Consider the following 12,820-nt stretch of genomic DNA (forward strand, 5'->3'; position numbering starts at 1 on the left):
CAACTGATAGATGGATAGAGAGAGAGAATTGTAATATAAACAAAAGGTCTTGGTTAACACCAGGTGTAGTTAGGGGCCCAGTTCTTAGAGAAAGGCACCAGTGCCCCCATGGTGTATATCTTAGCGTTAGTGCAGATTTTTGTATTTTGTGTATTCACAGGATTTTGCAGATGGGAATCAGGAAATCATACTCTTAGAAAATATTTGTGAACTGTATTTTAGCAAAAGCAAATATACATGTGCAAATTTTGCTCATGCGGAAATCTGTTGTGTTTACAAGTTTACTTTACCTCCAACCACTTTTTTCCCCAACCCTGGAATAAGTTTTTCTTCTGCCCTTGTCAGGAGCAGACTCCGAAGGGCATTCCAACCCTGGAACTATTGCTAACTGCTTTCTCAAGCTCCAGTATACACCTCTGTGAAAAGGTGGCAAAACACGGACATTGCTAATATTAGTCCCCCTATAGTATCATCCTGGACATCACCAGAGAGGCTGTAGAAAAGGACCCTTTGACATAGTTAGCCCTCAATTTTTGCCATGTTTCTGATGTGGCTTTGACTGTGAGTGCACTGCGTCCATGCTGACCAGGTCCCCAGTGCCAGATCGCTCTCCCCAAAACTGCACAGTTGTTTTGCACAATTGGCAACTCTTTAGTTACCAGTGTAAGTCCATATTAAATGGTAGCACTGGTACATGGGGTACTGAGGTAGGTCTCTGAGGGCTGCAGCACCAATTGTACCACCGCAGGGACCCCTCCCCTATCCCACACAGTGTTGCCATTGCAAACTGCATGTGTTGGTGCAAGCTTAAGTGAAAACATGGCCTGTCTCACACACACACTCCTGTATGCCAGGTCCCCTATCACTGCATGTGTTGGGTGGAAGTCATCCCTAAGGCAGGGTGCATCTAGGCACATGTAAGGGCATATATGCATGAGCAGATATGCCGCTGCTAGGTCTGTCGATTCTGAGACCTAGTAAGTGCACAGGGAAGCCATTTTAAATTAATGTGCTGGACACTGGCCATTACGAGTTCCCAGCCTACATGATGGCTTCTCTGAATCCTGGGATGTTAGGTATCAAACATCTCAGAATAACAAACCCTCACTGACCCAGTGATGGATGTATTAACAAGTGCACACAGTGGACACGTTAGAGGTGCCCCCGGAAAACCTACCAACTACTAGTGTGCTGACTGACTGGTCCTGAACAGTTCCGCTACCACAAACGCGTTTGTCCACCAACACAAACCCCCCCCCCCCCCCAAAAAAAAAAGTTGAGAGCCAACGCTCTTGAGGGCCTGAGAGACAGGCCTTCTCTGGGCAGAGGTGTGAACTCCTCCCCCAGGAAGGATGGACATCCCAGAGCTGCCTTTGTAATGCAACCCAGGTCTCTCCATCCAGATGGTGGAGGTGACCAACCCCCCCCCTGTCCTGAAGCCCACTTTTGGTGGCAGCTCAGGTGGGAAATCTTTTTAAATTAGGAGGTGTACCCACTTCATGCCAGTCCCACCCCTAAAGTGGACATGCTGAAGTGGACACTACTTTTTAAATTCCTCCATCTTGTTTGGAAGGAATTGAGCCACTAGGGTTAGGGTTATGCCCACTTCCAAGCTGAAGTAGTCATAAGAAGGGTATAGTCACCCTGAAGGTAGTCAACCCATTGGCTACCCCCGGCAATCCCTGTAATGCCCTTAAGTTGAGTATATAGGTGGTACCCCTGAACCCGAGGGCTCATATTTCGACGACCTAAGAAGACTCGGACAAAGAAGAGTTGCATCCACAGAAGAGGGAAAGAAGCAGCAGCTGACCTAAAACCAGACCCTCAAGTCTGACTGCTGACCTTGAGGGATCCTGCACAAGATGCCAACTCGTCTAGCTTTCAATAAAGACTCATTTTCCTTGGACAGCTGACTTGCCCTACAACAAGAAACTCCACTGAAAAGACTTCAGCAGCTGGGACCCTGGAAACCAGACACCAGAAGTGACCACTGCACCTGACATCCATGATTTGAGGTGAAGCCAGCCAACGCTGGTCCCCAGTTGCCCTGAGACCTGGTCCAGTGTGGTCTCACCCATTTTGAACTCTCCTAAGATGCCTGCAGCCTCTGCAAGCAGGCCCCCTCTCCCACAGTCATGTGGAGAGAGAAATGCTGACAGCTACAGCAACCACTGGACCTGTGACCTCTGACCCCCAGCTCAGGTAGGGCATCAGTGCCCAACAATGTCCCCCTGGCTCCAAAGAGCTCAAGTCCACCCTTGCCAGACTCATCACCCCCCCCCCCCCCCCCCCATGCCTGCAGCCTCAACACACAGGAACCCCTGACCGCGAGATCTCCCAGATGAGAAAACCCAACACTTACAGACACCCCCTGCATCTGTCACCCCTGGGCACAGGAGAAGAGGACTAAAGGTGCACCTATGTCCCAGAGAACCCCAGATCTACTACCTACCAGTTTGTTGGCCCAGACTGGCTTCCCAGCCAGAACCTGCAGCCTCCTTGCCACAGGGTCAGACTCCTATAGGAAACCATTGGGCATCCAACTCCTTACTGCACCTCTGCACCAGGCTGCCCCAGTGCCGCCCAGTGTGACCTGTGGGTGCGGTTCTGATCAGTGCCCAGTACTTATCTTAACTCCCTGAGTTGTTGTTAAACTTGTGTTTAGTGAACATTGTTTTCCTCCATAAGACCATATTGAGAGAACACTGAAAATTGCACTGTTGATTCCTGAAACTTAAGTATTTATACTTAAAAGTCTACTTACCTGATTATGAAGCTCTTGGGTTTGAAACATAAATAAAATTGTTAGTTTTCTAAATTGGTCTTGGATTTATTCTTTGAGGTGCCTCATTTATTCTCCCTGGGAGTACAACAAATGCTTAGCACTACCCTCTGATAAGTCTGACTGCTCACTCACACTACCACAAATACAGCATTAGTCAATCAATCAATAGTTTATTCGGTCCAAATTTGGGCCATTTGAAAAGTAAAAAGTAATATATATAAAAAGGACATTGACAATTAATACAGGAAAAAAGTTCATAAAATTACATAAAAGGTTTCAAAAATAGTTAAGACAAGACTCACAAAATAGTCTCTGGATCCTACACTATGCAAGACGCTAAATGCTAAAATGATACTGGTCAGTTGTTAAAAGCATAAAAAGCATTTAAAACGGGTTTATAGAATAAAAATAAAAGGTAAAAACTACATACAATAACTCCTGTTAGCAAAAAGTAAAAAAAAAAAAGAAAAAACAACCAGTGGAAAGTGATGCCCTAAGTTAATCAATTCTATTGAATGAGTTGATCAAGTAGATTGCATTTTACCATTTGTAAACAGGGTGCTAGTTCGCTGACTTCTAGACTGTACTTCAACCGGTGGATTAAGATCTATAGTAATCCTACTGCGGATTTTCCATGCTGCTGCCAAATATTTAGAAACAGAACTCACTATCAGCATGGAAGTATCATATTTACATATTCTATATGCACTGTTACGATTTTGTATTGACAGTGTTTTACACAGAGGGGTAATCCACTTCCCTCGGGGGCATTTGTACAAAGGACAGAAAAATAGGACATGCTCAGGAGTTTCCTTGGATAGATGGCAGTTTGTGCATTTGTCAGATAAGGAACTATTGGTCGACCAGCAGGCCGTAAAGCTGTTGACTGCCAATGTTCCATATCTGAACTGAAGTAATAGAGAACGAGCACGAGCTGGTATGGGGAGATCCAGGAAGCTTTCGGGCAGAGGTTCGTGCTTAACCAGCAGGAACTCTGCTGTCAGCCGACCTAACCCATTTGAGCCGAGAGATGCCTCATGGATCTTTTCCCAATAGCGGTCTTTGATCAAGCGTTTAGCGTTATCAGGAATCATCTCGGGATTCTCCCAATATTGGGACAGATTCAGTTTAACCCAGGCTGCTTTCATCTCCCTTAGCCATCGTACTTTTTCCCATCCATAGCAAGGTGGCAATAATTCTTTAACTGCTAACCTGAAAGGTTCGAGTTCATCCGTTTTCCATAGTCTGACCCAGTACAGAAGTGGTCTTAAGTATGCTGTGTTTTTAATACTATTTAGACCCAGGTCCAGTCTTAGGGGGAGCATCGGCGTACCTTTCCCTAGTCTAGCTATGTGTCTAAGGAAATTATTTTCTTTGACTTGAAGAGTATCCATTTGTCTGTGGGATCCCCAAAGATCCGCTCCATATAGGGCCGCGGCGCGGATTTGGACTTTGTATATTTCAGAGATGAGGGTCAGAGGGGGACTTATTGCAGTGCTAGCTGTGCGTCCTATCACTCCACATCTTTGGCTGATTGTTAGTGCCCCTTTCCTTATAGCTGCATCCCAGCTGCCCTTATCGGATAGTCTGATGCCCAAATAATCGTATTCAATTACCCTCTCCAGAGGAATTGAATTTATCTTTATATTTGCTCTGAGCTTCTTGTTCGGGGGACTATATATCATGAGTTTAGTTTTCTTGAGATTTATGTCTAATCCGTAATCTCTGCAGAATACACCGAACTGATTAACCAGATTCTGGATTCCCATGGATGATTTGGACAGGAGGATAGTGTCATCTGCATAAAGTAAGCATGGGACTTTAGTCCCGGCCAGCTTTGGGGAATCATTAGTGCAATTTGTTAAATACTTAATACAATTATTTATATATAGAAGAAAGAGTTGGGGCCAAAACGCACCCCTGTCTGACTCCCCTCTCAATAGCGACTGGTTCTGTTAGATCACCGTTCTTGCCGCTCCTGATTTGAGCATAAGTATTCTCGTGTAGTCGGGTGATGAGTTTCAAAAGGCCGTGCGGGACACCCATATTGGCTAGTGTCAGCCATAGCTGATTTCTTGGGACCAAGTCAAACGCAGCTCTAAGATCAATAAAAACTACAAAAAGATTGCCACCTCCTACTTCCACAGTCTTCCATTTTATTGTAACGAATCTTAGCACCTGATCTATGGTACTTACTGCTGGCCTAAACCCTGCTTGCAAATCAGAAATAGCATTGGTTTCCAGAATCCATTCTTCTAGACGGGACCGAATTTGCTTTGCAAAAAGTTTTTGGAAGTTATCGATTAAGGAGATTGGGCGGTAGTTAACAGGGTTAGAGGGGTTACCTTTCTTAAAGATGGGAACTATCTCTGCTCCCATCCAGGAGCTCGGGACAGGTGCTCCTGCATTTACCGCATTGGAAATAAGGTTCAGATATGGGGCCCATACAGCATTAGTCCCATCTCCAAGGGGCCAAGGAGTAGGGACAGCTTGCATGTGCATGGGTTAAAGATGAAAAGGAGACGTGATGTTTCAAATCTATGAATACATGGAGGAAGAATGAGTTAGGACATTGATAGCCGAGAACGAAAAAAGTTTGAGGTTTGGCAGTCTTCATGTTTATTAGTAGGCTACGACTAATTGCGTTGTAGTATAAGAATTTGTTCTACATTGCAGGCCTGTATGAATAAAGTGGCCTTTTCGACAAGCAATGGGTCTATGGTAGCTTGTTCTCTCACCCAAACTTGGTTACAAAGGTTGCAACAATATCAGTGTTTAAAATAATGCTCTTGTGAAATGTTGTAAGGGAAATTATTTTTCCACCCAATGCACGCTTTGCACATAACCACATTGTTTCCCTTTTACCTTTTGTAAAGGTAGAACATGTAAACTCACATATCCATCTTTAGGCTCCAGTAGGCTAAATGATTCTGGCTTTTCACTTTTACTTCTGATCAGAACCTGAAACCACTATATACAGCAAAAAAGGACTGTTAATCACAATAAATGTAACTCATGTGATTGACAATATACCATAACATCACTTCGTGATCATAATATCCCCCAAAATAAGTACTAGTTTGGGCAGAATAATCCTCACCTCTGTGTTAATAGGATCAAACTCTTGTTGCAAAATCTAGACCTTTTTGTTTTTATTTTATCCCCGGTCATTTGGCTCAAATTATGCTTCTTTAAAGCATGTTCACCACTGTTGCAGTTGTGAGCCCAATAGGTTTATAATAATTGTTTGAAAGCAGAATTCGATGGGCAATCTGCTGTTTTAAGTATAAATTGCAACCTGGAACCCAATGTGAAGGCCTTCAAGGCCACAGCTTCTCAAGCATAATGAGCCGCAATTTGCAGTAAACCAACTTCGGCTTCAAGTTTTTGAATAGCTTACAACAGTTGACCAGATGGATCAGAGCAAATAGTGCGGATACTTTCTTGAAAGACCTTCGGCAACCTCGCTACAAACAATTTATCATTACACAGAAATGCAAGATAGTGTATACATATAGAGAATATCTTTGTAATTCTGGAGATGGAAATGAGACCCCCTTTAGGGAGTATATTCTACCTACCAAATCCAGGGCTCTTATGTGAGAAACCCTTCTGCAGGAAAACAAACACAACAACATGGTCAGCTTCACTTATAATTGTTACAGAGACAAAAGCAAATTGTCTGGCCATTGCGCAATCAAATACAACAGAGCATTCACATCATATAACTGTCCATACCTCATCGGGGGGGATTAGATACACTGATGCCTTTTAGGCAGCTTTCAAACCAGAGTGTGAATTCCACCTGGCTTACCTTCCAGATGCACATTCCTTTCTGAAATGGACCTAAAATGATTTACTTACCTGGAACAAATTCCTCTACTTACCCTTTCAGATAAGAAATTAAGAATACCTTTCCCTTCGTTCTCCATGCGATCCACATGTTCCAAGCATCAACCCACCCATAGTTTCCATGCTGAAGAGTATCGCTTGCATGTGGATAGAGCCCTTGCCTGTTTAAATTTAGCAACTTTGCCCAAAATGCCAGGCACTTGACATAGTCTCCAGAGATCTTCCAGGCCCTGAGCATCAACTGATTCTGTAGCAGTAGAAGGTGCAAGCAACCCTAAGGGTCTTGCAGAGGCTCTGGGAAAACAGGACCGGCTATTTGGCAATCCAGGGCCATCTAGAGAAGGACCAGAAACCATGCTTGGGTTTTCCGTAACAGTGTTAATAACACCAATGTTGCACTCTGTCATCTTGCTTGAGCTGCCGCTCTTGAGATCATTACAAACCGAGAAAATGCATAACTCATCTCAGTTAACCAGTCTTGAAGGAAGGCATCTGTCGCCCAAAAGTCCTTGGCAATCTTGGACACCATCCCTGCTTTTATATATTGAATCACTGTTCCACGTGGTTGATATGCAACATTAATTCGTCTAGCTTTGACTGGCTGCCTGTAGAGATCTCATTATCTGGCCCTCCCAGCCCCATCTGCTGGTGTCGGATTTGATAACAGTCTGGATTTGAAAATGGCTCTACCGTTCCAGGCTTCCATGTGTGTCAGCCACCAGCTTATCATTGTCTTCGCCTCTAACAGCAGAGTTTGGTCGACATATACCAGTCTGTTGAAAGATGTTGGATCTTCCGGTGCTGGAGAGCCCTGTAGTGCAGAGGGTAAAAAGTAGTTTGAATCAAAGAGGCCAAAAGATCAAACATAATTGCCACCAGTTTCAATAAAAAAAATTCTCAAAGCAGACTTCAACTCCTCCTTGAGATGCCTGATCTTCTGGCTGGGAATCTGCAATTGGGACTTGAACAAATCCTGGAAAATCAGGAAAACTATCAGAGTGAGATTGAAAACTGATTTCTTTTGGCTGAGAATAAATCTCAGATCTTGAAAAAGCTGAACTGTCCCAGAGTTGCTGAATCAACAGGGTTTGGGATTGAGCCATAAACACCATGTTGTCCAGATAGATGATTAACCTCATACCGGTCTCTCTTAACCACAGGCTTAATCAAATTGGCAAAGGCTAGATAGTCGTGCCATAGGGAATGCCAACTAAACTGGTGGAAGTGCCTGTGAGTAGTAAATACTTGAACTGTGAGGTATAAATCTTTGAGGTCCAGACAGATCATACAGTCTTGTTCTTGATTGGGGGGGGGTGTGTAATATATATCTGAGAGATAATACCGATCTCTGACACCCCAGCTTCTCCATCCCCTTCCTTTCTTTTTCCTTTTTTATTTTTTTTTATTTTTTTTATATGTTTTTATTATTATCGCACACCAAATAAACATATAGAAAAGATACAGGTGATTATGATACAATGCAAATGGTGACACATTCTGCTCGGCCACTGTCAGTCTCGTTCAACATTTCCGAGTAGATGCAGCCACTAGCGCCTGCCCATGCAAGCGCAGGAACATCACCACGGGCGCACACCGGGCCGGTGGGACAGAGTCCGGGGAGAGCATTGGTCTAATCAACCTTGAGAGATGAAGAAACTACGAACAGGGGGGTATTTAGGAGATCCCAGAGCGAGGGGTGGGGGAACGGAGACCCAGCGAGCGCACGTGAGGGAAAGGAGAGGGGCAGGCGAGGGGGCGGGGGGAGCACAAAAGGAAGTAGGCCATAGACCCCCATCCCCTCCCCGGTGACCGACCCCAGGGACGTCAGCCGCGCTGCCCGGCACGCTGACTCGGGGCTAGCAGAAAACCCCAGGGGGAGTGCGTCCTTGTATTTCTTGTATTGGTGTTTGGTTATGTTAACGTAATTTGTTATCACTTACGCACAGGGGTTGACATTTAGTGAGATATTCATGGCAGTAGCTTGTCGTCTTTCCTTTCTATGGCTGTTACAAAGGAGTTCCAGGTGTTTAAACCCTTAACCGGGATCCCCCTGTCCAATAGGAGCTGCTGCGTCTGCGCCTCGGCTTTGGCCCAACGCAACAGCTCAGCACGCCACAGGTCAATCCCGGGGGCGACCGGGGCTTTCCAATGCATTGCTATGAGGCGTCTGTACATCACCAGCGCCAATGCTATGCATCTAAATGATTGCTTCTGGTTTTTACGACAGCGGCCTATACCCAATAGACACAATTCAGGTGTAGAGGGGAGTGTAATGGCCGTCCCTTCTGTCAGCAGTGTTATTATGTCGTTCCATATCGTTCGGATTGGGGGCCAGTTCCAGGTCATGTGGAAAAAGTTGGCATCGGGAGTAGAGCATCTTGGGCACGCCTGCGTCGATTGAGGGAACATGCGTGTGATGCGGTGAGAGATATGTTTGGTGCAAGTAATTAAACTGGGTAAAGCGGAAACGCGGGTTGTGCGACACTAATTTATTCATGTTCATAGCCTGACTCCATGCTCCCTGTGATAGGGGTACTGTCAGCACGCTATCCCATCTGTTTTTTGCTTGTTCTTGACTGTGTTCTAGGTGGGAGGCAAGGATCGTGTATGTTCTGGATACATTTAGTGGGGCGGTTATGTTACCTAGTATGTCATGAAGCGTGGGAGAGAAATTGGGTTCTGAGTAGCCGCAATTCCAGCAAGAGTGTATTACCTGTCGCACAGCTCTGAATGCTATCAAACCACCCTGCCCCATATTATATTGCTCAGAAAGAGCGTTGCATGTTAAGAGGTGTCCTTCATTGTGTATATATATCGCTGATTGTGTGTATGCCCTTATCGTACCACCCACCTAGGCCCACTTTGGAAGCTATATTGGCTAGTTTTGAGTTGGCCAGGAGTGGAATCCTGGGGAGTACTGTGGCTTTTGGTCGCCGGTTAGGACATGGCAGCCCCATATCCAGTGCGCGATTTTCAGTAATATATTTCGTGGGTGTTTGGGGTGCTCGCGATTCATGAGGTAATGTAGTACTCCCCAGTTTCCCAAAGTTGAAAGGATCAATTGGGATTCCGCACTATCGGGGCACCCAAGCCAGGTAGATATCCATTGTATTTGGGCGGCTGCATAATATAGTTCAAATCTGGGAGCTCCCAGCCCACCCATGGTTAGTGGTTGGTATTATTGAGCTAGTGCCACGTGCCGCCAGCCATTTCCCCATATTAGAGCTGTTAAGAGGCTATTTAGGGGTTTAAAGAAGGAGGCTGGTAAAGTCAGCGGGAGGGCCATAAAAAAATATAGCAGACGGGGAAGAATTATAATTTTTGCTATGGCCACTCTGCCCAGAGGCGTGAGCGTGAGCGAGCACCAGAAGGGCAGGAATCCTCTGATGGATCTGATCGCCTGCCCAAGGTCACCATCCCTGAGATCGCATGTGTCGTGGTATATGTTTATGCCCAAATATTTAAAGGTGGTGTGGCACTACTTCAGATCGCCCGGGTTAGAGAGTATCCTGTGTGCCTCAGGGACTGGGTGCATGGGAAATATACACGATTTTGCCCAGTTCACCTTTAATCCAGCTAGTGAGCCAAATTTACGGAGTAGTTTCAATAAGTCAGGCAGAGATTCATTGTGATTACAGAGAAAAATTAGAGCATCGTCTGCGTATAAGGACACTATACGATATGTATGATCATCGCGGATGCCCCATAGAGGGGCGACCGCTTGCAGACGGGCTGCCAGTGGTTCGATGGCAAGAGCGAACAAAAGAGGGGACAGTGGGCATCCTTGTCTAGTACCTCTTTCTATATTGAATGATTGGGAAATCGTGTCACCAGTTTTAACCCTCGCGGATGGGTTAGTGTAAAGCACCTTCACCCAATCAATGTATGCCCGTCCGAAGCCCATGCGGTGGAGTGTTTCCATCAGAAAGGGCCACCCTAGCGTGTCAAATGCCTTTTCTATCTAGAAGGACACCGCTACACGGTGGTGGTCGCCCTCTGGGGAGTTTGCCGTTAGGCGCAGTAAGTTCCGGATGTTGCTGAAGGTGCTATGACCCGGTATAAAGACTGACTGGTCTTGGTGTACCAAGTAAGTCATATATGGGAGTAACCGATTGGCTAGTAATTTACAGTCTGTATTTAATAACGAAAGCGGTCTGTATGAGCGTACGTCTAATGGGTCACGACCCGACTTGGGCAGTACCGCTATCAATGCCTCCTGGCAAGTGTCAGGCAGTTGACCGCATTTCAAGGCTTCAGATAGCATCGCGAGATATGGGGTTAATATTTGAGTCGGGAACGTGCTATAGTATTCCAAGGGTAGACCATCACTGCCGGGTGCCTTACCTTGTGATAATTGTTTTAGAGCTCGTTGTATTTCCGTAATATCTATCGGCCTATCTAGGACCGCTGCTTGCGTGGTAGTCAGGCAGTTTAATGTGATATCATTGAAAAACTCCTCCATTAAAACTGTGGAGGGTGGCGGGTGAGCTTTGTATAATGTGCTATAATACTCCCTAAATGCACTGTTAGTAAATACCCAAGCAGATATCATTAGTCCTGTGTCCAGGCGCATGGCCCCTATAGGGGAGTTCCGGGGTTTAGAGCGTGTGAGCCATGACAGTAGTTTGCCTGATCGATTTTCCCCCCTCTGCATGCGCACGGGCCATGTGGTGGCGGTAGTCAAAAAGCCTTAGTCGCTTATCTATGTCGTACCACTGTGCGCGCGTTCCAGTGAGCTCAGCCTGGGTAATTGTGCCACAAGCGAATTTGTTTTCGGAAGAGTGGACTTCCTTCTCTAGATTGCGAAGCTCACGCACTAGTGTTTGACGTTTTGAGTTTGCTATGCATGCTCCTCTTATGACTGCCTTGTGTGCGTCCCACTCGTTTGCTCTGGAGCTCGATGACCCGTCATTTTGAGTGAACTAAGAGGAGATGTGTGTGGCTAATTCTTTTCTGAATGGCGGGTCCTGTAGTAACTGAGTTGGCAGGCGCCAAGTTGGGATACAGGCACGTGGCCTACCCCATCTGATCTGGGCAATAAGTGGGGAATGATCAGAGATTACCCTGGCAGTATATTCGGCGCTCATAATTCTGTGTCCGGTCCTGTGTAGTGAGAATAAAATCTTTGCGGGTGTGAAGAAGGTGTACCGGGGAATAATAGGAGTATTCCCGGTCCTGTGGGTGTAGATGTCTCCAAGAGTCTATCAGGCGGCGATCCGACATCCATAGCCGCAGCGTCTGAGTTTTTAGTTACTGGGGTGGCCGCTATGGGGGGGTGTGATCTGTCCATGTCAATTTGTGGTACGCAGTTCATGTCCCCGCCCCAAATGCACGTTGAAAGTATGTCATTTGACATGTGAGAGATCGTTCTTTGTAAAAAGTCGCCCTCTCCAACATTCGGGACATATAGTCCATTAATCACTAATATCTCCCCGTCCAAGTGGCACACTAGTTGTATGTACCTTCCATCTCTGTCGGTTACGCTGCGTTGTACCACATAGGGAACCCCTGGGGCTATCCATATCAGAACCCCCTTGGCAAAAGTTGAGATTCCAGAGCCGTAGACTTGTCCCGCCCAGCTCTTGGCTAGCCGAGGGATCTCTTCTGAGAGGATATGTGTTTCTTGAAGAATGGCTATGTGGATACGATGTCTTTTTAAGTGAGCATGTAACCTATTGCGCTTTTTTGCTCCCGCCATGCCCTTTACGTTCCAAGTCATTATATTATATATAGGTTCCTTATGCATTATGTTGGATTAACTTTTAACAAGCCAGTGTTGTGATCCCGGGATCCCATCCCTAATATAGTCTACTGATCACTGACAGCCTGACACGCGCGCGCCCCCCGTACACACACCCCCGTCCATCGCGCACCCGCCCTCCAGCCATCGCAGCTCTGAAAGAGAAGGATAGTGTAAAGATGGGATAAAGAAAAGGGAGAGGAAAGTCACAATACCACAAAAAAGGATATATCGGGAATGGCCCGATTTGAAACAGTGGCACAACCAGGGCCTAAATAGCAGTCTGAGGGGTTAATTTCCATACAGGTGTAGTTAAGTTGGTGGGGAGCGTGGGTTGGTTGAGGTTGGACATCCAGTGACCCACCTCCAGGATAGTTCTTTTCCTGTGTGCATCAAGTTGTGGTCGTGTCCTCCAGCGGCGCCCCACGAGGAACCGACGAGGT

This window comes from Pleurodeles waltl, chromosome 7, assembly GCF_031143425.1.
Source record: "Pleurodeles waltl isolate 20211129_DDA chromosome 7, aPleWal1.hap1.20221129, whole genome shotgun sequence".
Taxonomy (NCBI): domain Eukaryota; kingdom Metazoa; phylum Chordata; class Amphibia; order Caudata; family Salamandridae; genus Pleurodeles; species Pleurodeles waltl.